The sequence below is a fragment of the Hypanus sabinus genome, chromosome 16, assembly GCF_030144855.1.
Source record: "Hypanus sabinus isolate sHypSab1 chromosome 16, sHypSab1.hap1, whole genome shotgun sequence".
In the NCBI taxonomy this organism is placed as follows: domain Eukaryota; kingdom Metazoa; phylum Chordata; class Chondrichthyes; order Myliobatiformes; family Dasyatidae; genus Hypanus; species Hypanus sabinus.
In genome coordinates, this window is record NC_082721.1 from 62,541,519 (window position 1) to 62,563,203 (window position 21,685).

The 21,685-nt window shown below is 42.3% G+C and overlaps 1 protein-coding gene across 3 annotated transcripts in view; it reads left to right on the top strand.

Annotated features, from left to right (window-relative positions):
• Nucleotides 1-653: 653 nt before the first annotated feature.
• The window catches only part of kank2 (KN motif and ankyrin repeat domains 2), a 223,291-nt gene continuing 202,259 nt past the window's right edge, over nucleotides 654-21,685 (top strand). For 2 of the 3 annotated variants that reach the window (XM_059991928.1, XM_059991927.1), the window contains exon 1: nucleotides 654-742. The gene's annotated coding sequence lies outside the window, so the exon portion shown is untranslated. The remainder of the gene's footprint in view (nucleotides 743-21,685) is intronic. The other variant, XM_059991931.1, reaches the window with a different exon arrangement.

Sequence of the window (21,685 nt, forward strand, 5' to 3'; positions counted from 1 at the left end):
TCCACACGATCAATGCCTCTCATCATCTTATACACCTCTACCAGGTCACCTCTCATCCTCTGTCGCTCCAAGGAAAGAAGGTCGAGCTCACTCAACCAAGCTAGTAGGTTAATTGTACACATGGGCGTGACTCTACACCCATGTGGGCTCATTGTGCCAAAAGGGCCTGTTCCCACCCTGAAACTCTAAATAAGAATAAATGCAAAAAATGGTAAATATGGACAGACCGCCTTGGCTGAGCAGGGTGTTTCCATGCTGTCTGGCGTTCTCTTAAGTGAGCAGCACACATAAAACGCTGGAGGAGCTCAGCAGGTCAAACAGCATCTATGGAAGGGAATAAACACTAGACGTTTCTGGCCTATGCCCTTCATCAGGACACATTGATTGGTTATTCTTCTTCACAGATGCTGACTGACCTGCTGAGTTTCTCCAGCATTTTGGGTGTGCTGCTCAAGATTTCCAGCATCTTGCGTTTATACCCCAACATGAACTTGCTTACTTTAGTCAATATTTGTTTTGGACAGGAAGATGTATTTAAAAGGCAGGATTCTGGAACGTTGCATTAGAATTGTACGCAGCCCACCCCGGTTTCTGCTGATTCGTCGGACGTTTGTTCCAGATGTGGCAATTTGGAGAGAGTCCCTTAGCGATCTCGCCATTGGCTGCTCGGAATAAGAATCCCGCAACTCACTTGGAGCTGGAGGAGGAATTGACTGCTACAGTCGGGAAGTCAACTTTTAATGTAAGTCATGGGAGTTTTAAAGTACCGTTTATTTTGAAACAGTTTGATATATTTTCATTTTTATAATTTCTTTGCAACAACTTTGATGTTTGTTGTTAATATTGTGCGGTAGTGGTTTTGATGTGTTGCCTTAAAAAGTAAGAAAGTTGCAAACCATCATCTTGTTACTAACAGCACCCAGATCCCCAAACATTTGAACTGTTATCTTTTGTCTAAGTTGGCCGATAGATCTGTTTAAACAGCTCTTCGCGGAGTGCAGAATTGGTCGTTATATAATATGCATATTTTGCTGTCTTAATATCGCGATGGAAAAAAAGTTTCAAAGCGTCTAAAATGATGCGGGGAAAGCTTAGCAAAAAAAAAATCCTCTGACGCGCGGCGAGTTAATGCAAATAGCGCTCTTCATCGAGTCTGTCAGCCCGGGAATGTGTTCGAAATTCCCAGCAGAATTTCTCGGAAGTCATTGGAGCCGAGGGTCAGTCAGACTACCCGAATGCAACGGTAATGTGAAAGGAAGGAGTCGCCAACTGCGAGACCCCCGAACTGCTGCAACCAGAACCCACCGCGGGCAGGAAGAAAGTAATTTTTGGGGGGAAAAAAACCAGCTTGGGTTGGTTTGAACAATTTTCTATTCTCAAAATTTTAAAATTCCAGAGTTTTCTCCGATGTTCCTGTTTACGTGATCCCGGTTTATTTTTTGTCTGTCTCCAATCCATCTGCGATGGGTTAACAGTTCTTAGGGTTAAAGCCGTGTAGCTGGACGAGCAACAGCACTGACGGAGTCACAAAAGACTGATTTTGAGTAAGTTTTGTTAGCGGGACAAAGTGCAGGCACTCAGGTTCTAATTACACTCTCCTTAAAGACCACTCTAGTGCCATTACAAAGACAGCCATTAAATCTCGCTGTCATGGTAGGATTCCAATTGCTGATGGCAGAGAAGCAGAATGAGTTTATTTCAATTAAAGCTTATTGGTTTATTTATTTGCGCTCAACAGTTAATTTAGGGGAGCAATAAGCTGTCTAGTGGCTTATCAGACACCCAGTTCCACTAGATCCAGGATGTAATCCCTGGTGTATAAGATGATAAGAGGTATTTGTGCTCCCAGTGCCTTCAATCCAATCCTAGCCCGTAATTCTGTGGAACGTGGGAGGGAACCAAGGCACCTGGAGTAAACCCACGCAGTCGGGGAGGACATGCTCACTCCTACAGGCAGTGGTGGGGATTGAACCCCGTTCTTACAGACTGTGCTAACCACTTCTCTACCTTTCCTAGGCTGTTTACTGAGGTCTTGTTGACAATTTGATATCCAAACTGACTCAACACACTTCCCCTGGTTTTTTTATCTCATACACTCAACATCATTTCCCTCCAAAAGCACAAAAGGAGGTTACAAAGTCCATAAACCTCAAGGCTTCCAAGTGCTGGCATACTTCCTTGGTGACTGGAGCTGAATGCAGTGTGAACGCTGTGATCTGGCCACAAACTTTAGGAGAATGAGGGAGAATCTCACTGAAGTCTATGGACTATCGAATGTCGATGTGCACAGAATGTTTCAAATTGTGGGGGAGACTAGGACCAGCAGGCACAGCCTCAAAGTACAAGACTGTCCCTTTAGAATAGAGACAAGAAGGAATTTCATTAGCCAAATGGTGGTGAATCTGTGGAATTCATTGCCACAGACAGCTGTGTAGGCAGAGTCATTGGGTATATAAAAGCAGAGGCTGATAATTTCTTGATTAGTCAGGGCGTCAAAGGTTGCGGGGAGGAGGCAGTGTTATGCTCCTTTGTGTAACTACAAATCCTACTAACGCAGCTTCAACGTCGTTGCTGCTCTCAAGGCAGCTGCAGTCTAAATGAGGCCATCGCCCACCTCTTTGTGGACCACATATTTGCAAAGAAAGTCTGGCAAAGGGTGCATCTTTTGTTGAGGTTCAACCCTAGCATCTATGGAACAGGATTCTCTGATCCATGGGCTGTTCCTAAGAATACATGAAATAATAAGACACAGGAGTAGAATTGGGCCATTCAGCCCATCGAGCCTGCTTTGCTATTTGATCATGGCTGATTTATTTTCCTTCTCAACCCTATTCTCCTGCCTTCTCCCCTTAACCTTCACCCTTGCCAATCAAGAAACTTTCAACCTCTGCTTTAAATGTACCAAAAGACCTGGTTTTCACAGCTGGCTGTGGAATAAACTCCACAGATTCACCACCCTCTGGCTAAAGAAGTTCCTTTTCACCTCTGTTTTAAATGGGCTTTCTTCTATTCTGAGGTTGTGCTCTCTGAATCTAAATTCTCCTACGACTGGAAATGTCCTCTGCATGTTACTCTATCCAAGCCTTTTAGTATTTAGGATCCAATGAGATCCCCCTCATTTTGATAAATTCCATTGAGTTTAGGCACAGAGCCATCAAACATTTCTCATGTGTTAGATGTATTCTGAGACTGCTAGATGCTAAATGCTGCTAGATCTTAATGTTAGACACTCACTTTCAAGGACTCTTCACCTCATGTTCTCAATATTTATTGATTATTATTATTTCTCTCTTGTATTTTCACAGATTGTTGTTTTTGGTACATAGGTTGTTTGTCCATCCTGTTGGGTGTGGTCTTTCATTGATTTTATTGTGTTTCTTGGATTTACTGAGTATGCCCGCAAGGAAATACATCTCAGGGTTGTATATGGTAACATATATGTACTTTGATAATAAATTTAATTTGAACTTGAACGTTGAACTAGGAAATCATTTAATAGTCTTATAACAGTGAGATAGAATCTGTCTGAGCCTGCAAATTGCGTTTTCAAGCTTTTGTATCTTCTGCCCAATGGGAGAGGGGAGAAGAGAGAATGTTGGGTGGGGTTTTTGATTATACTGGCTGCTTTACCCAAGGCAGTGAGAAGTATAGACTGACTCCATGGAGAGGAGACGGGTTTACATGATGTGGTGAGCTGTGTCCACAACTTTCTGCAGTTTCTTGTGATGCTGGGCAGAGCAGTTGCTGTTCCAAGCCATGATGTATCCAGATAGGATTCTCTCTATGGTGTATCGATAAAGATTGTTGAGGACCATACTCTTAGGTTCTGTCACCATTACAAATTGAAGTTCAAAGTAATTTATCATTAAAGTATATATGTACTACATATATATACTACATTGAGATTCATTTTCTTGCAGGCATTTACTGGAATAAAGAAATGGAATTTTATGAAAAAAATATACAGAAAGAATCACATCCAATGTGCAAATGAAGACAAATTGTGCAAATAAAAAAATAATACTGAAAGCATTAGTTGTAGAGTTCTTGAAAATGAGTCTGTTGATTGTGGAATCAATTAAGAGTTGACTTGAGTGAAGTTATCCACGCTGGTTCAGGAGCCTGATGCTTGAAGAGTAATAACTGTTCCTTAAGCTGGTGATGTGGGACCTAAGGCTCCTGTGTCTCCTGCTTTCTTGTGGCAGCATTCCCTGTAAATGTGCTCAGTGATGGGGAGGGTGTTATCAGAGATGAGCATGGTTGTACGCACCAATTTTTTTTTTAGCTATTTCCATATTCCTGGGCATTGGTGTTTGCATGCCAGGCATTGAGGCCTGAACCCTGTGTAAAAAGCCTCTGGAGCATTTGAAGCTGAAACTGTTGGAGGAGCTCAGTGGGTCGAGACACTTCATCTAGGCCCTAACCGGAAATGTCGACTGTCCATTTCCCTCTACAGATGCTGCGGCTGAACTCCTCCAGCACTTTGTGTGTTGTTCCGGATTCCAGCATCTGCAGTCCCGTGTCTTCAAAAACCTGACATTTGTATTGTTCAGTGAGACCACATGAGTAGCAGTGGTGCCTTGTACACAGAATGTATTCTCACTACAATGTATATACATGATAACACTATGAATGCATGGATTGATGAAGCTATAAATATAAAGAAAGCCATGCATTCTTTTTCTATTTCTTGTATCAAATGTACACTCAGTGGCCACTTTGTTAGGTCCACCTGTTCACCTCATTAATCCAAATATCTATTCAGTCAATCATGTGGCAGCAACTCATTGCATAAAAACATGCAGACATGGTCAAGAGGTTCCGTTGTGGCTCAAACCAAACATCAGAATGGGGCAGAAATGTGATCTAAGTGACTTTGACATGCAATAGCTATTGGTGCCAGAAAGGGTGGTTTGAGTATCTCAGAAGCTGCTGATCTCCTGGGATTTTCACATACAACAATCTCTAGAGTTTGCAGGGAATGGTGTGAAAACTTTTTTAAAATATCCATTGCCTTAATGAGAGAGGTCAGAGGAGAATGGCCAAACTAGTTCAAGCTGACAAGAAGGCAACAGAAACTCAAATAACCAGACATTACAGCAGTGGCGTGCGGAAGAGCATCTCCAAACTGCACCACACATCAAACCTTGATGTAGACAGGCTGCAGCAGCAGAAAAGGATGAATATACATTCCGCAGTCACTTTATTAGGTACAGGAGGTTACTAATGAAGTGGCCGTAAATGTATATTTTTTTGAAGGAAAAATTATTGAAATTTTGTAAGAATTACACTCAGACTGATTGTTCCCATTCAAAATGTTTGCCCAAGATTTGTCTTAATTTTTGACCTTCCCCATTTTTTTTTATCTCATCTTGACCCTGATGCAAAATTTCAGAGCAGGAAATCTATTTGAAACATAGAACTCAAGAAATCCACTCTCCTCTTCACTGCCTAGCTTCTCAGTTATGTTGATCAATACCTTGATTATCTTTATTCAAAGTTCAAAGTAAATTTATTATTGAAGTAGAAATGCATTACCACGCTACCCTGCGATTAATTTTCTAGCGAGTATTCTCAGTAAGTACAAAGAAACAGTAGAATAAATGAAAAACTGCACACAAGATGGGCAAACAACCAATGTGCAAAAGACAACTAACTGTGCAAATAAAAAAGGAAACAAAATCAAAATAATAATGTTAATAAATAAGCAATGAGAGCATGAGATGTAGAGTCAGTGAACATGAGACCATTGGTTGTAGGAACAGTCAGTGAGGGGGCAAGTGAAGTTATCCCCTTTGGTACACGAGTTTGATAGGTGAGGGGTAATAACTGTTCCTGAACTTGCTGGTGTGAATCCTGAGGCTCCTGTACCTCCTTCCTGATGGCAGCATTGTGAATAGAGCATGGCCTGACTGGTGAGGATTCTTGATAATGGGAAAGGGTTTCGTTGCTCTGTTGTATGGAAACCTGAATTAGTTTAAACTCAAGTTCATACTAAATTTACTATCAAAGTACATATATGTCACTATGTACCATCTTGAGATGTATATTTTGCAGACGTTTACAGGAAAATAAAGATATGCAATTATCTATTGAATATTTTTTAATCTATGAAAAACATACATGAAGATAAACAACCAATGCGCAGAAGAAGACAAGTAATGCAAATAATAAAAATAAATAAATAATACTGAGAAAATGAATTGTAGAGTCCTTTTTATTTTTATGTATTGCACTGTACTGCTGCTGAAGAACAGCACATTTCACAACATAGGGTGGGAGGTGTTTTGATAGAGCTGTACAAGATGATGTGGCGTAGCTAGAGTGGATAGCCAGAGACTTTCTTCAATGGCTACTACAAGGGGCATAATTTTAAGGTGACTGGAGGAAAGTGTAGGGAGAAAGTCAGATGCAAGTTCTTTTACACAGAGTGGTGGGTGTGTGGAACACCTTGACAGGTGGTGGAAGAATATGTACAAATTATATTTGAAACTCTTAGATTTTTGACATGTATGATAGAAAGATGGAGGGCTATATAGGAGAGAAGGGTTAGACTGATCTTAGAGTAGGTTAAAAGGTCAGCACAATATCGTGGACTGAAGGGCGTTTTGCTCTATGTCAATGATAATAAAGCTGACTCTGATATGGAACATGGTGCTGAGCTCCATCACTTTGACAGCCAGCCACTTAACTCGTTTGGAGTTTTATCTAATTGAAACTTTCCATTCTTTCAGCGGTGTTGCCTCCATGAAAATATCTCTTGTAATCTGCAATGAGTGAATGACTAACTCCACATTCAGAAAAAAAATGGTAAATAAGATTGGACCCATGTTTGATCCAAATCCAGCTCAGATTGTAAATGTTTGTTGGACTTGAAAGATCCCCTGCTTTGATCAGGTTCTGAAGATTTGATCCAGATTTAACGTAGTTCTGTTTCAAATTCTGTAGAATGCATTAGGGGTTTGACAAGAATCAGGATCTGGGTTGAAGAACCCTAGCTCATCCCCGTTAAGGAGTGGCCATTGATCTGCCTTGGGAACAGTCTTTGGAATCTACCCAGGATTATTTTTTGGAATCTGTGAAGGAAATCATTGAACTTGAGTCAGAGTTACATCAATTGACATATTCCCTAGTGACATACGAGTGGAGTGAGGCTATTAAGAGTACAAAACCCTATCCTTTTTTTAACAACATCCTTTTCAAACCAACTAATGAAATATACTCTCTCATACTTGTTCAAAGCTGCATAAAAACTTGTATCTATTTTTAAATAGACTGCAAGTTGTTTTAAAACTTTTATTGGGATTCCTGAACAGCAATCTTGGACTTTAATGTTTTGCAGTGATTTCCGTTGAGCTTTCTTTCCCAGTTGAAGCTGTCTGCTCCCCAAGCGAGGACTGGTGCTGGCTGCTGTTGTTTTGGATCTGGCAGATGTTCGCCATTACTGTAATTATTGCTGTGGCCCCCTCCTCCTTCCTCAATTTGTGTTTCATCTGGGGCTGATTTTCATTATTTTCTCTGCGTCGCTGAAAAAAACGCAGAGGAGACTTGGTGCCAGGAGTCTGGAAACAAGCAGAGAGAGAGAGAGAGAGAGAGAGAGAGAGAGAGAGAGAGAGAGACGGAGAGGATGGGATGGGAAAGGAAATGAGGCAGAGAGAAACTTGACAGTGTACAGACTGACAGATGTTCAGTGATTTTACATCCTCGTTACAAGTTCTATGTTACAGACCCACCCTCATGCACTTCTCAGCTGCATTACCTTCTCTGCTGGAACACAGTCAGCCTGTCAATCATGGGTGTGGTCTGAGATGAGTAATCTCATGCCAACAGTGTGCCAAATTTGGAGAGTATTTTGTTTGAAAATGTCCAAAGATGTACAGTTTTAGGATTCCTGCTGCCTGCACAGATGAGAAACTCACATCTTGCTCTGGACTGGAATTTTCTTGGTTTCACAGGGTAAATAACAGGTACTGTTTCGCTGAACCAAATCGAGAAAGAGTTGGGGCGTAATTGCCTTTTATGGTAATAGACAGACAATAATCTGGCAATATTTGTTAAGTATAATGTAGAAGAGAACACACCAAATGTATTTTTGGCAGCCATGGTTTTGTATGTATGGGTCCAGTTGGCATCCACACCAGTTCATAGGAACTATTTGTAGTTTGGCTTCAGAACAAGATCAGTGTAACTATAAAGCAGATTCAGGTTTATTTATTACATATAAATTGAAACATACAGTGAAACGTTATTTGCATTAACAGCCAACATACCTGAGGATGTGCTGGGTGCAGCCCACAAGTGTTACCGGCACCACCATATTCTGCAAACAACACAGAACACAACAAAACAAAGCATCCCAAATGGAAGAGCAGCAGCATAAAACAAGTCCTGTTCCTCCCTCCCTTCCACATACACAGTCCTCTAATTCCAGGACAGGCCATCTTCTTTGGCCTCCAGCCTCCATCGGACTCGTCAATTTACAGACAAATGGGACCCAACTTCACCAGCAGACTTGCAGAGATCTGCAGACTTGGGGTCTGGCCATCAGGCCTCGACTTCTGAACTTCCAATCAACCTTCAGGCTTCGATTTGGATTGATGCAGCTCAGATCCAGATTACTATTTACTGCTGTCCACATTGAAGCTCCCAAGTCCCTATATCTTCTTCACTTTGTTTATTTGTTCTCATTGGTAATTTATCAATACAAAAAAAATCCCTCCACTGGCATCTATGTATCAAGCATACCTGACTGAATAGCATTCTCTCATGGTCCCTTCTGCATCTTTGCACAGTATGTTCCAATGGCTACTCCTGGGTCTCTGCTTCCCTCCCTCCATTGGTCACTTTAGCTTCCACCATTCATTGCTCATTGCTCATTGTTTATGCCTCATGAAGTCATAGTATCATTCAGCACATAAACAGGCTATTCAGCCCATCTAGTCTGTGCCAAGCTAGTTTGCTCATTCCCATTGATCTACACTTGGATCATAGCCCTCCATACCCCCCACATCCACATTCCAATCAAATCTCTCTCAAATGTTGAAATTGAACCAGCATCCATCACTTCTGCTGACAGCTCGTTCCACACTCTCTCCGCCCTCTGAATGAACAAGTTCCACCTTGGGTTCCACTTAAAAAAATCACCTTTCTATCTTAACCCTTGACCTCTAGTTCTAGTCTCAAAAGATGCAACGAATGCTAAGTAAACTCAATTTACGTCCATCTACCACAACAGTCAGTCTTGAGATACAGGATCTGAAGTAGGAAAACTGATGAGATGGGGGGTGGATGACGTCTGAGAAGTGAATCAAGCTTGGCCTTCATCGTAATGAGCTAAGTAATGTAGCTTGTGTGGCCTGAAATAGAGAAAGTGGAAAATATGTTTCTCTGGGTGTTGTTACATGGTCTGTTGAGAGGCTATGCTATTTGTATGTTAATACTGCCAGGGTTAGACTCAAATCTGTCACCTGGGAGACCTTGTAAGTCAGCACTGCTCCTGGGAACTTGCCATGCAACTCTGGGGACATCTGTAAGTCCAGGTTGTGAGCTTCATAGTGGGGCATCTGGGAATACTGCATCAATGTCAATTTGTCTCATTAATTACAAACGTGTGCTTCTGACAGCTCACCCTGGGAGCAGTGACAAGCTGGGAGTCAGGTGTTTGCTTGTAAAATATTATGCCAACCCTTTAATTCAGACTTGGGCCTCCCTAACTGCCCTGGCTGAAGGGCAATAATTATTCCTGGTGCTCATGGTTTCAGACCTAAGGCTCCTGTACCTCCTGCCTGATGGTAGTAGCAAGAAGAGAGCATGGCCTGGTTGGTGGGGGGTTCTTGATAGTGAATACTGCTTTCTTTTGGCAATGCTCCTTATAAATGTGCTCAGCGGAGGGGAGGGCTTTACCTATGATAGACTGTGTGGACTTTTCCATTCTTGGCCATTGATGTTTCCATACCAGGCTGTGATGTAGCCAGTCAAGATACTCTCCACTGTGCATCTATTTAGTTTATCAAAATTCTAGATGACAAGCTGAATCTATGCAAATTACTAAGAAAGTAGAGGCACTGTCCTGCCTTCTTTGTGATGGGATTTATGTACTGACTTCAGGACACAGATCCTCCAATATGGTATCGCCAAAGAATTAAAATTTCTGCCCCTCCCACCTCCATTCCCCTAATGAGTTCAGGAACAGTTATTACCCTTCAACCATCAGACTCCTGAACAAGCATGGATAACTTCACTCACCTCAACACTGAACGGACTCTGTGATCTACAGGCTCACTTTGAGGGACTCTACAATTTGCATTCTTCACATTAGTTTGTGCTGAGGGACACACTGATGTTTGGTGAGTCCACTACTGGGGGTTCAGTGGGGAAGGACCACAGTATAGGGTTTTTCATTATTTGGGAGGGAGGAGAAGGGTTGGGTGTGGAAGCCTCTCAATTATTGTAGTAGCGTACCACCCCTGGGGGCCTCATGTGCGCCTGCCCTGCTCTTAGTGTTAAGAACTGTAATAAGACACTACTTCACATTAACTGTGCATGTAAGAATGAAAATCCACTGCTCAGTTTATTTCTGTAATTTTTAAATTATGAACAAAGTTTATTTTGATTTTTTTTAATGTCCACAATGCATGACTTTACACTTATATAAGGTAGACTTATGAATTTATTTAAGTGGGAAATGTTATAAGTCATATCTTTCCTGATCTTAACTTATCCTGAGTTATTCCCTGTAATGACAAATTGAGTCATCCACTTCTGTCCTTTTTCTGACCACTCCTGTGAGATGAATTACTTGATGCCCTGGACATTGTAGTGACTTAATCAGGATGTGAGCAGCCATACCCACTGTGGTCGATCAAGGTGTTAAATGTTCTACAGCACATGTCTCAGTATCGTTCTCCATTGTACAACATCTACAACTGTATAAACATTTGTAGAATCAAATCTTGATCTAGACTACTGAAAATATGTGGGCAAAGTCATTATCTGGTCTAGAACTTCTTCAACAGAGGATGAGAAGTGTGATGTTTGTAACGATCCCTTGTGTCTCAATACAATTCTAGTCTTAACGCCAAGCACATTCTTGCACCACACCCTTGTGTGGTCAATGACGAGAGCTGAAATTTGCACTTGTGATGTTTTGATGTAAATGAAGTGAATTTATTTTAACAAAGGCCATATCAAATGTGGGTGGCACAGTAAGGTAGTTGTTAGTGTGACATTATTACAGTGCCAGTGATCACCAACCAGAGTTTGATTCCCTCTTCTGTCTGTAAGGTGTTTGTACATCCTTCCCTTGACCACATGAGTTTCCTCCAGGTGCTCCACATTCCAAAGACATACTGGTTAGGGTTGGTGAGTTGTGGGCCAGAAACATGGTGACACTTGCAGGCTGCCCAGCACAATCCACACTGATCTGATTTGACACAAACAACACATTTTACTGTATGTTTTGATTAACATGTGACAAATAAAGCTAATCTTTCCTTAAGATTAGCTGTTCTGCTTCTCAGCAGGACTGAAGATGGTGTGTTAAACAGATTGCAGTCTGTGGGAATTGACAACAGAGTGCTCATTCCCTGTCTGGGAGATACTTCTTCCTTGTTGGGAAACCTAGTTATGTTACCATCTCAAAAGGACATTTTTGAAGATGGCAGATAAAGGGCTTCACAGCATAAAAAACACATTTCCCTGACATACATATCATTAACTAGCCAACACCTTATCCTAGGTTTGCTCCCTTTCACCACAATCCACTCCCCCTCCATTCCAAAGAACACTAATCAAACATTACCATCACCAGATCTTTAACCTGCTGTTCCATGCCTTTGAGTATAGGGAAAGAAAATTCAAGATTGTTTATTGTCATTCTTCAGTACACAAGAGTAAAGGAGAAGAAAATGATTGTTACTCTGGATCTGATGCAGCATAAAAATCACAATAGGCATAAAGGACACAATAAAAAATGCAATAAATATGAATACATGAGATTAGCTTCTATAGACTGATTGTACTGTTTGTGATGCCAGGTGCAGGAGTGTGACTGACAGGAAACAATAAAGTGGTGGTGGGGTGGGTTAATATGGAGGTGTTGATTAGTCTGATGGTTTGGGAGAAGTGACTGTTTTTGAGTCCGGTGGTCCTGGCATGGATGCTGCATAGCCTCTTCCCTGATGGGAGTGGGACAGACAGTCCAGGAGCAAGGTGGGTGGCTTTATGATATTTCTGCCCATTTATGGCACTTTTCTCCATATGAGTCCTTGGTGGCAGGTAGGCTGGTGCTGGTGATACATTGGGCAGTTTTATCCACCTGTCATAGAGCCCTCCTGTCTGCTGTAGTGCAGTTTCCATACCACACCATGATGCAGCCTGTTAGGATGTTCTCTACTGCACATCGGTAAGAGGCTGTGATTATTGACGTGCATAGTCCGGCTCCCTATAGCCTTCTCAGAAAGTAGAGGCATTGATAACTTTATTAACTGCGGAGAATGTGTTCTTGGACAGTGAGAAATGAGCTAAAACTCCAACCACTTCTGTTTGTCAAGAGCTGCTCTTCAACGCTATTGCTCATTCCATTGTGGTAGTTGACATGTTATCCAAGGACCTGTATTCCGATGAGTCTGGAAGAATAGTGGGTGAACCTGTATCCTGGGATGACTGGATACAGTGTGACTGTTGAGATGCATTTTGTTGAGATGACAGTCATGAACAAGGGGACGTCGATAGAAAATAAAGAGGCTGGTCACTTAAAACGGAGGTGTGAAGATATCTTCTTTCAGAGAACTTTCTGTTCCCAAGGGTGGTTGAGACTGGATCATCAGAGAAGGAGATAGATAAATATTGAGTCAAGAAGCAAAAGAGCCCTTAGGCCCAACCAGTCCAGGCTGACCACAGTGCCCAACCAATCAGTCTGAACCAGTCCAGGCTGACCAGTGACCAGCTAGTTAGTCCCAACTTCCTGCATTTGGTCTATATCCCTCTAAGCACTGCCCTCCCACCTCATATACCTGTCCAAGTGCTTCTTAAATGATACTGTTGTATTTGTTTCAACCACTTCCTCTGGCAGTTCATTCCAAGCACTTGCCACCCTCTGCTTTTTATTTTGTTTTGGAAAGGCACAGTTTGTTTTTGTGTTTCTCTTCCTTATCTCTCTTCCCCCCCCCCACCCTTATTCTTTTGTTTCCGTCTAACCCCCCCCCCTCAATTCTATCCTCTTTTCTATCTTCTCTGACTCATTCTCCCTCTTTCCCCACATTCCTATCCTTTATACCCTGTCTAACCCTCTCCTCAGATCTCCTCCCTCAGCCTGATGTCCACACCTATCCCTCTCTGTCACTCAGCTCTGCCCTACCTCAACTCCCTCTCACCCTAACCTCCCCCACTTCTTGCCTCTTTGCAACACCACCCCAGTTTCTCTGTCTCGTTGCCTTTCTGAACAACCTCTGAAATATGGATTTTTTAAAAAGTACTGTATTTGAAGAATGAGCCGTGGGCTCTGTTTGTATTCTAACAAAGTAAGCTTTGTTGCACGCTCTATTAACCCATCCCAGACGTTTGAACATTTCTGTAAAGTCTCAAGTATCAATGAGCCCTCCACCCTGACGCTCTCTGAGGATTTAGATTGTTGTGATACAGATAGTTTAAAAATTAAAAGCAGACAACATACTTATTTTGTTACAGTGATATTCTTGCCCCTTCGTTGTTTTTTTTTGACTCCTCCTTGCTCCACAGACTCTCAGTGAACGCTCATACAGCCCTTCAACCCAACTCATCCATGCTAGTCCAGGTATCTGTCTGAGATAGTCCCATTGCCCTACATTTGACCCATATACTCTAATCCTTTTCTTGCTAATGCCATCAGGCAGGAGGTACAGGAGCCTTAGGTCCCACAGCACCAGGTTCAGGAGCTGTTATTGCCTTGCACCCATCAGGCTCCTAAATCAGTGTAGATAACTTCACTCACTACAACACTGAACTGATTCCATAGTCAATAGACTCACTTTCAAGGATTCTACAATTCATATTCTCAGTATTATTTATTTATTTGTACAATTTGGCTCTTGCACGTTGGATATTTGCCACTTTGTTTCTGTGTAGTTTTGCATAAATTTATTGTGTTTTGTCTTTTCCTGAAAATGCCTTCAAAAAAATGAATCTCAAGTTTGTACTGTATATGGTGAGATGTATGTACATTGATATTGTATTTGCTTTGACTTTTCTATCCGTAACCTGTCCAAACACCTTTAAAATGTTGTAATTGTCCCACCTCTACCTATTCCTCTGGCAACTCTTTCCATATACGCACCACTGTGAGTAAAACCTGTCCCTCAGATCTCCCTTTAAATCTTCCCACTCTCACCTTACAGCTATGCCCTCTGATTTTAGACCCCCCCTACCCTGGAAAAAAGACTATGGCCATCCACCTGTTAAAAGAAGATTAGCTTGATTTATCACATGTACATTGAAATGTGCAGTAAAATTTGTAATTTGCATCAAATCAGCAAGGATTGTGCTGGGCAAGTGTCTCCATGTGCCAACGTAGCCAGTCCACAACTTACTAACAATTATCTGTATGTCTTTGGCATGTGGGAGGAAACTCACATGGTTATGGGGAGAAAGTACAAACTCCTTACAGACAGCAGTGGGAATCAAACTTTGATCTTAGAACTGGTGCTTTAAAGCAATGCATTAAATGCTGCCTACACTTACACATACTGTAAGTGCAGTTATGAAGAAAACACGGCAGTGCCCCTACTTTCTTAGATGTTAGCATGACCCCTCCCCACTATTGAACACACCTATATGGAGTACTGTCACAGGAAAGCAGCATGCATCATCAGGGACCCCCACCACCCAGGCCATGCTCTCTTCTCACTGCTGCCATCAGGAAGAAGGTTCAGGAGCCTCAGGACTCACACCACCAGGTGCAGGAACAGTTGTTATCCCTCAACAATCAGGCTCTTGAACCAGTGAGAATAATTTCAGTCAACTTCACTTGGCCCATTACTGAACTGTCCTCACTACCTATGGATTCTTCATCTCATGTTCTCTATACTTGCTGCTCATTTGTTTATTTTTTGTGATTTTTTTTCTTTTTTCCTTTGTATTTGCACAGTGTATTGTCTTTAGCACATTGGTTGTTTATCCTTTTGGGTGCGGGCTTTCACTGATTCTCTCGGGTTTCTTGTGTTTACTGTGTTGCCCACAAGAAGATGAATGTTAGGGTTGCATATGATCACATGTATTGTCTTTGATAATAAATTTACTTTGAACTTTATCTACGCTCCTGATTTTATAAGGTCACCCCTCTGCCTCCTCACTCTAGGGAAATCAGTCGCAGCCCATCTAGCCTCTCATATTGCCTATTCCTGAGAATCTTCTCTATACTCTTTCCAGATTACTGATTCAAAACTGAATATGTTCCCTGTAAAGGGTAACTTCTACCCAAATTTCTGCCCGATTTTGGAAATGTCTTGCAATGGACTCTATGTTTGGATACAAGATGGCCAAATGTGTTTCTTTCATTTTTACAAATCTGGCAAGATTCGACTTCACCATCCATCTGTAACCTGATGTTTTAAGTAAAGTTGGTTTAGACAATGCTTTGCTGGCTGAACCTAGTCCCTTCATGATCATTTTCATGGTACAATGCCTTGATCAATAATGGTAGATCTGATCAATTGAAGGTTGTTTATTTCAGTACACATGTAAAGGAGAATGAAATGATTGTTACTCCAGATCTGATGCACCACAAAAAAACAAAAATATAAAAACAATCCTATAAAACATAATGTACAGTGATTGTTTAAGTGTGGCCGTACATACATAAGATTAGCTTGTACTGATTGAATGTATGTAAAGTAACACTTTACAAAATTAAGTTGGGCAGTGATGGTGACTCCCTACAGTTTCCATATCCTCCCTAAAATGGGGTGATTGGAACTGGATGAAATGATCCAAGCCTGGTCTGACGAACATTTTACATAGCTGAGGCATAGCTTCCCTACTCTTCTACTCATTGTCACAGACCTGCAGTCAGAATGACAGCCTTCCCACCCCTATGCTCTGTCTCTGTGGGTAGGTCAGTTCTGAACCCATTGTTCCAGACCCAACGAGTCCCTCCAGCAGCTTTGCTTTAATAACTGCCTTAAATGTTTATTCTTTAATGAATCACACTCATTCTCAGCATTTTATGATTGTATTTTGATTTCCACTGCAGGCAATTTACCCCCTTTTAAATGGACAGCAAGAGTGATGTTCATACCAGACCAAAGAATTATTCAAATTATCCCTAGTTCCTGGCTCTTGCCCCTGTGGTTGTAAGTTTACAAAACATAAATACTCCCTCTGGTTCTTTTTAAAAGTTGTGAAGGCTTCTGCAGGAGTTCCTGAACCTCAATACTTTCAGGCTTGAAAAAGTTCCTCAACTCTCCTCTAATCCTTCAGCTAATTAACTTAATTCTCTGCCCCTGGTGATTGACCTTTCTACTAAGGGAAACAGGTCCTTCCTGTCCCCTTAGCTGGGCCTCTCTGACTTCATACACCTCCTCTAAACTTTCTCTTGGCTTCCTTTTGTTTTAAAGGGAATAGCCCAAGCCTTTTCTCGTGAACAAGCGTTCCCAATCTCAGCAAGATCTTTGTAAATCCCCTCAGTGGCCATCCAGTACAAATTGATCTAAGATAGTGGTAACCAGAACTGAATGTTATTCAAACTATGGCCTCTTCAGCATTTTATGCAATTCTAACGTGACCTCTCTTTGCTTGTATATTCTATGTCTTGGCCAATAAAATAGCACGTGTGCTTTTTTAACTCACTCACCTACGTACCTTGCTACCTTCTGGGGTCAGTGACCCTGCCGCAGTGAACATGTCATAGGGTTCATTACCAGACTCACTGTGACAAGGCTCTGTCCTGAACCTACAGCTTTCTGGCTCGAGGCGCAGACAGAAACAGTACTACTTTCTGATTTCCAGATGAGCTAACACAGAGCTTACAGCGTAGAAACAGGCAATTCAGTATGCTGCTGGTTTGTTTTCTTGCTCAACACTACCCCAACCTAAACACCACTTCATCTCCGTCTGTTTCCATGCTCCCTGATTCCTAGCCTGGCTTCTGCTGAGGTCCATTCAGGAGCATGCAGGCTGCCTCCAGTACAGATTGTTAACACAAACAACACATTTCACCTGTATGTTTCAAGAGACACATGATAAATAAACAAATCTGAATTTGAATCTATCCATGGCATTCATCTCAACTTTTTCACCTCTATTTTTGGAGGGCCAATTCCTCCTTTTTTGATCATTGCTACATCATGATCCCAGGTGACTACTTGAGCTTGCAGTACACAAAGTGAGACAGCGTCTATGGAGGGAAATAAACAGCCAATGTTTCAGGCTAAGATGACTTCTCATGCCTATTCTGACATATCTGTCTATGGTCTCCTCTACTGCCATGATGAGGCCAAACTCAGGCTAAAGGAGCAACACCTCGTATTCTTTCTGGGTAGCCTCCAACCTGATAGCATGAACCTCAATTTTTCTAACTTCTGATAATTTCCCCCCTCCTCCTTCTCTCTTTTTTCATTCCCCATTTTGATTGAAATGATTAATGTATGAAGAGCATTTGATAGTTCCGGGCCTATACTTGCTAGAGTTTATAATAATGGAGGGGGGAAATCTTAGTGAATCCTATTGAATATTGAAAGGCCTAGATGGAATGGATCTACAGAGGATGTTTTCTATAGTGGGAGAGTCTAGGACCAGAGGGAACATCCTCAGAATAGAGGGAAGTTCATTTAGTACACAGATGAGGAGGAATTTCTTTAGCCAGAGGGCGGTGAATCTGTGGAATCCATTGCCACAGACGGCTGTGGAGGTCAATTGAGTATATTTAAAGCGGACGTTGACAGGTTTCTTGATTAGTCAGCTTAGAAGGTTATGAAGAGAACGCAGGAGAATGGGATTGAGAGGGATAATAAATCAGCCATGATGGAATGATGGAGCATTCGATGGGCAGAATGGCCTAATTCTGCTCCTGTGTCTTGTGTTCTAGGGGTTATGCTTTCACCCCCTCTTATCTCATCACCTGCCCACCAGCTCCCGGTGCCATTTCCCCCTTCCCTTCCCTCTGTGGTCTCCTATCAGGTTCCTTCTGCTGCAGCCTTTTACCTCTTCTTTTTTCATCCCACCTTCCCCCTCACCTGGACTCGCTTCTCACCTGCCAGTTTGAATTCCTCCCCTCCACCTCCTTCTTATGCTGGCTTCTTCCCCTTTCCTTCCCAGTCCTGATGAAGGGCTGAAGTGTCAACTGCCTGACCTGTGGAGTTCCTTGGGGGTGGGTGTGTGTGTGTGTGTCTGGATTTCCAGCATCTGCAGAGTCTCTTGTTTGTGTTTACAGATCACTGACATCATAATAGAGTGTCAGAGGCTGAGAAGAGACATGACAGATGTTTTTAAAATTATGAGAGACATAGATAGATGGACATAATCTTTTCCTCAGGATAAAAATGTCAAACACCAGAGGACATCTTTTTAAGGTTGTAGGGTGGGGGGGGAGGAGTTTAAATGCAAAATGAAGGGCAAGTTCTTTATACCCGAGAGTGATCAATGCTTGGAATGGGTGACCAGGGGTGGTTGTGGAAACAGGCAGTTTGGTGGAGTTTAAAAGGCTTTGAAATAGATGCATGAAATGAAGTGAATTGAGAGATATGCTGGATACATGCATAGGCAGAGGGCATTTAGTATAAATTGACATTAAGATCGTGGGCCAAATAGACAGAATGTCTTTATTTTAGATTTCTCATATCTGCAATTGTTTTTTAATTTTTGTTAATTCTGGCTGATTACATCTTCTAGTCATTCACATGCTCACGAATACGGCAAAGATCATAAGAAAACGCTGGCTGAGTGGCTGGGGAAGTCCTTTATTCATAGTTTCATCACCTGGGATGCTGACTGTCGCTCTTTGTCCTACAATGGATAGTTGATGTTCTGGGTCGAGATCCTTCATATGGACTGATGGATAGAGGGGAGGACAGTCAGTATAAAGAGGTGAGGGGAAAGGGTGGATCATGAGCTGGTGGATAATAGTTGGATCCAGGTGAAAGAGGGAAGGGTGGCAATAGTAACTGATAGGCAGAGACAGGGCTGCAGAGGAAGGGGAGGTCCCCTCTTTGAGTACCCTTCCTCTGCTAGCTTCTCTACGTGAGAAGGCTGGATGGTGTTGGCTATCTAGTGTTTGATCACATTGCTGCTTTCAGCATTGTGTTGTATTTCAGTTCATAATACAATCTCCCAAACAAAGGGCATTCATGCTGTGAAGTGCTTTTAGCATTGTGGACATAGTGCTGCGTAAACTCAAGTATTCTTTCCTGAGCCAGAATCTGGGGCCTATGTAGGGGAGGAGAGAGATCTTGCTGTGGATGGAGTAAGTCCAGTTTTTTGTATAGTGAGAATGTGCAGCCTTGCTAATCTCTGCTGTCCAGACAACAGAATGCTCGAGGGCTGTGCTCTGGGTCAATGTGTGGTCATTTAGGACTTGGATGAGGAGAAATCGTTGAAATTCTCTATCCCAGAGCAGTTTGGATACTCGGTCATTAAACATGGGCTCTGTCTGAACTTCCCACTGCCTCAATAAACCAGCCGTCATAATCAAAGACACCTCCCACCCTGGACATTTTCTCTTCTCCCCTCTCCCTTCAGGCAGAAGATACAAAAGCCTGAAAGCACATACCTCCAGAGTCAAGAACAGCTTCTATCTTGCTGTAATCAGACTATTGACTGCCCCCTAGTGCAAAAAGATGAACTTTTGACCTCACAATTTGCCCTTCTGTGGTATTACACCTTATTGCCTACCTGCCCTGGACTTTCTCTGTACCTGCACTCTGCTCACTTGTGCTACCTCAACATACTGATTGACGAAATGCAAAACAGAGGATTTTCACTGTACTTTAGAAGGGTGCAGAAGGGAATTATCAGGACACTGCCTGTTTGGAGAGCAGGTCTTTGGAAGAAAGATTGAGTGAACTAGGGCTTTTCTGTTTGGAGTGAAGGAGAACGGTAGGTAACGATAACAGTGGACAAGATGATAAGAGGGGCAGCCAGAGACTTTTACCCAGGGCAGAACATGAGGGGGCATAACTTCAAGGTAATTGGAGAAAAGTATGTGGGGGGGGGGGTGCCTGAGGTAGGTTTTTTACATAGTGGTAGTTGTGTAGAGCGTGTTGCCAGGAATGGTGGTAGAGGGAGATACATTAGATGATGATGTTGACATTAACTCAGGCCTGAGAGGCCAGCATTGGCATTTTCAAGCTTTACAAGGCGCAGAACAAAAGTCTGTGTGGCACACCACTCCTCACACAGGCATTTCGCAGTATTTTTCTTTATTTTACGAAGTCGAGTTGTGAGCTCAACACTCAACCCGGCACGGATGGAAAGAGCACTCAGGAACTGGATTGGATTGAATTGAATCCCCGACTGGATTCAAACTCTGGAACCTCTGTTCTGAGGTATGGCGCTGATGTCACTGCACCACCAGCCACCAGAGATACATTAGGAACATTTAGAAAGGCACGTGTATGGTAGAAAAATGGAGGGCTAGGTGGGAGGGAAGGATTAGATTGGTCTTGGCGTAGGTTTTTTGATATATACAGAGTAGATAGAGTGAAATGTTAGCGTTAGGAAATTACAAAGCTGAAGAACAGGGAATGAAGATGACTGGCAAAGGAACCAAAATGCTTTGACTCTGCAGCATGCTAAATGGAGTGTGTAGACAGATTCATCTGTGGCATTCACTAAGGAACTGGATAAGTACTTGAAAGGAGATAAAACAATGCCTGCCTCTCTGGTGAGTTACCAGGAGTGTGGGACTTGATGGATTGTTCTTGCATTGACCCAGTACAAACTCGATGAGCCAAACAGCCTCCTGCTCTACTGAAAATATTCTGTGATTTTCTTTGGACAAAAAAAACTCCCCTGCATCTCCCTACATTTCTAGCCATTGTGATCAACCTGCTGTCTTCATCTTTGAACCACTCGCTAATGTGTGGTGACACTTGCAGACCCTTGGGTATGTTGGCTGTTAATGCAAATGACACATTTCACTGTATCTTTCGATGTACGTGTAATAAATAAATTTGAATCTTCAATGAAAATACCTAATTAGCTTCTCTAAACCTGTCATATCTTCTGCAGCTTCATCTCAATCCTTTTACTCAAAGAGGAGCAATCAAGTTTCTCTGGTCTAACCCTGCAGGCGACATTCCTCCTCTCTGTACCCAGTGGCTGGATCTAAATTACCATGTTTAGTCTACCAAAATTATTGTGTGGATTTCTCCTTCAATGGAGGAGACCTTCCCAGGAACACAACACTTGGAGTGAGAATTCCCAGTGAGTTGTTTACGGTGACTGTATTGAGGGGTTCATGTTGACGATGACACGGCTCATAATGATGTTGATGCTGACTGCATTGCTGGGACCTTCTGTGATTGCTCTCATTCCACATTTAGCTTGTCATGAAACTAGTTCAAACGCCCTTTTCCTTGCTTGTAAATTGCAGATAGCATTCTGCAAGTGAGAGAGATTTGGTAGCAGAGGACACACTCCTCAGCTTGTGTTAGTGTGCCACTGTCTTCCCCAGTGTCCCTGTAGGCTTGTGGTATGCAGTGTACACAATGGGCAT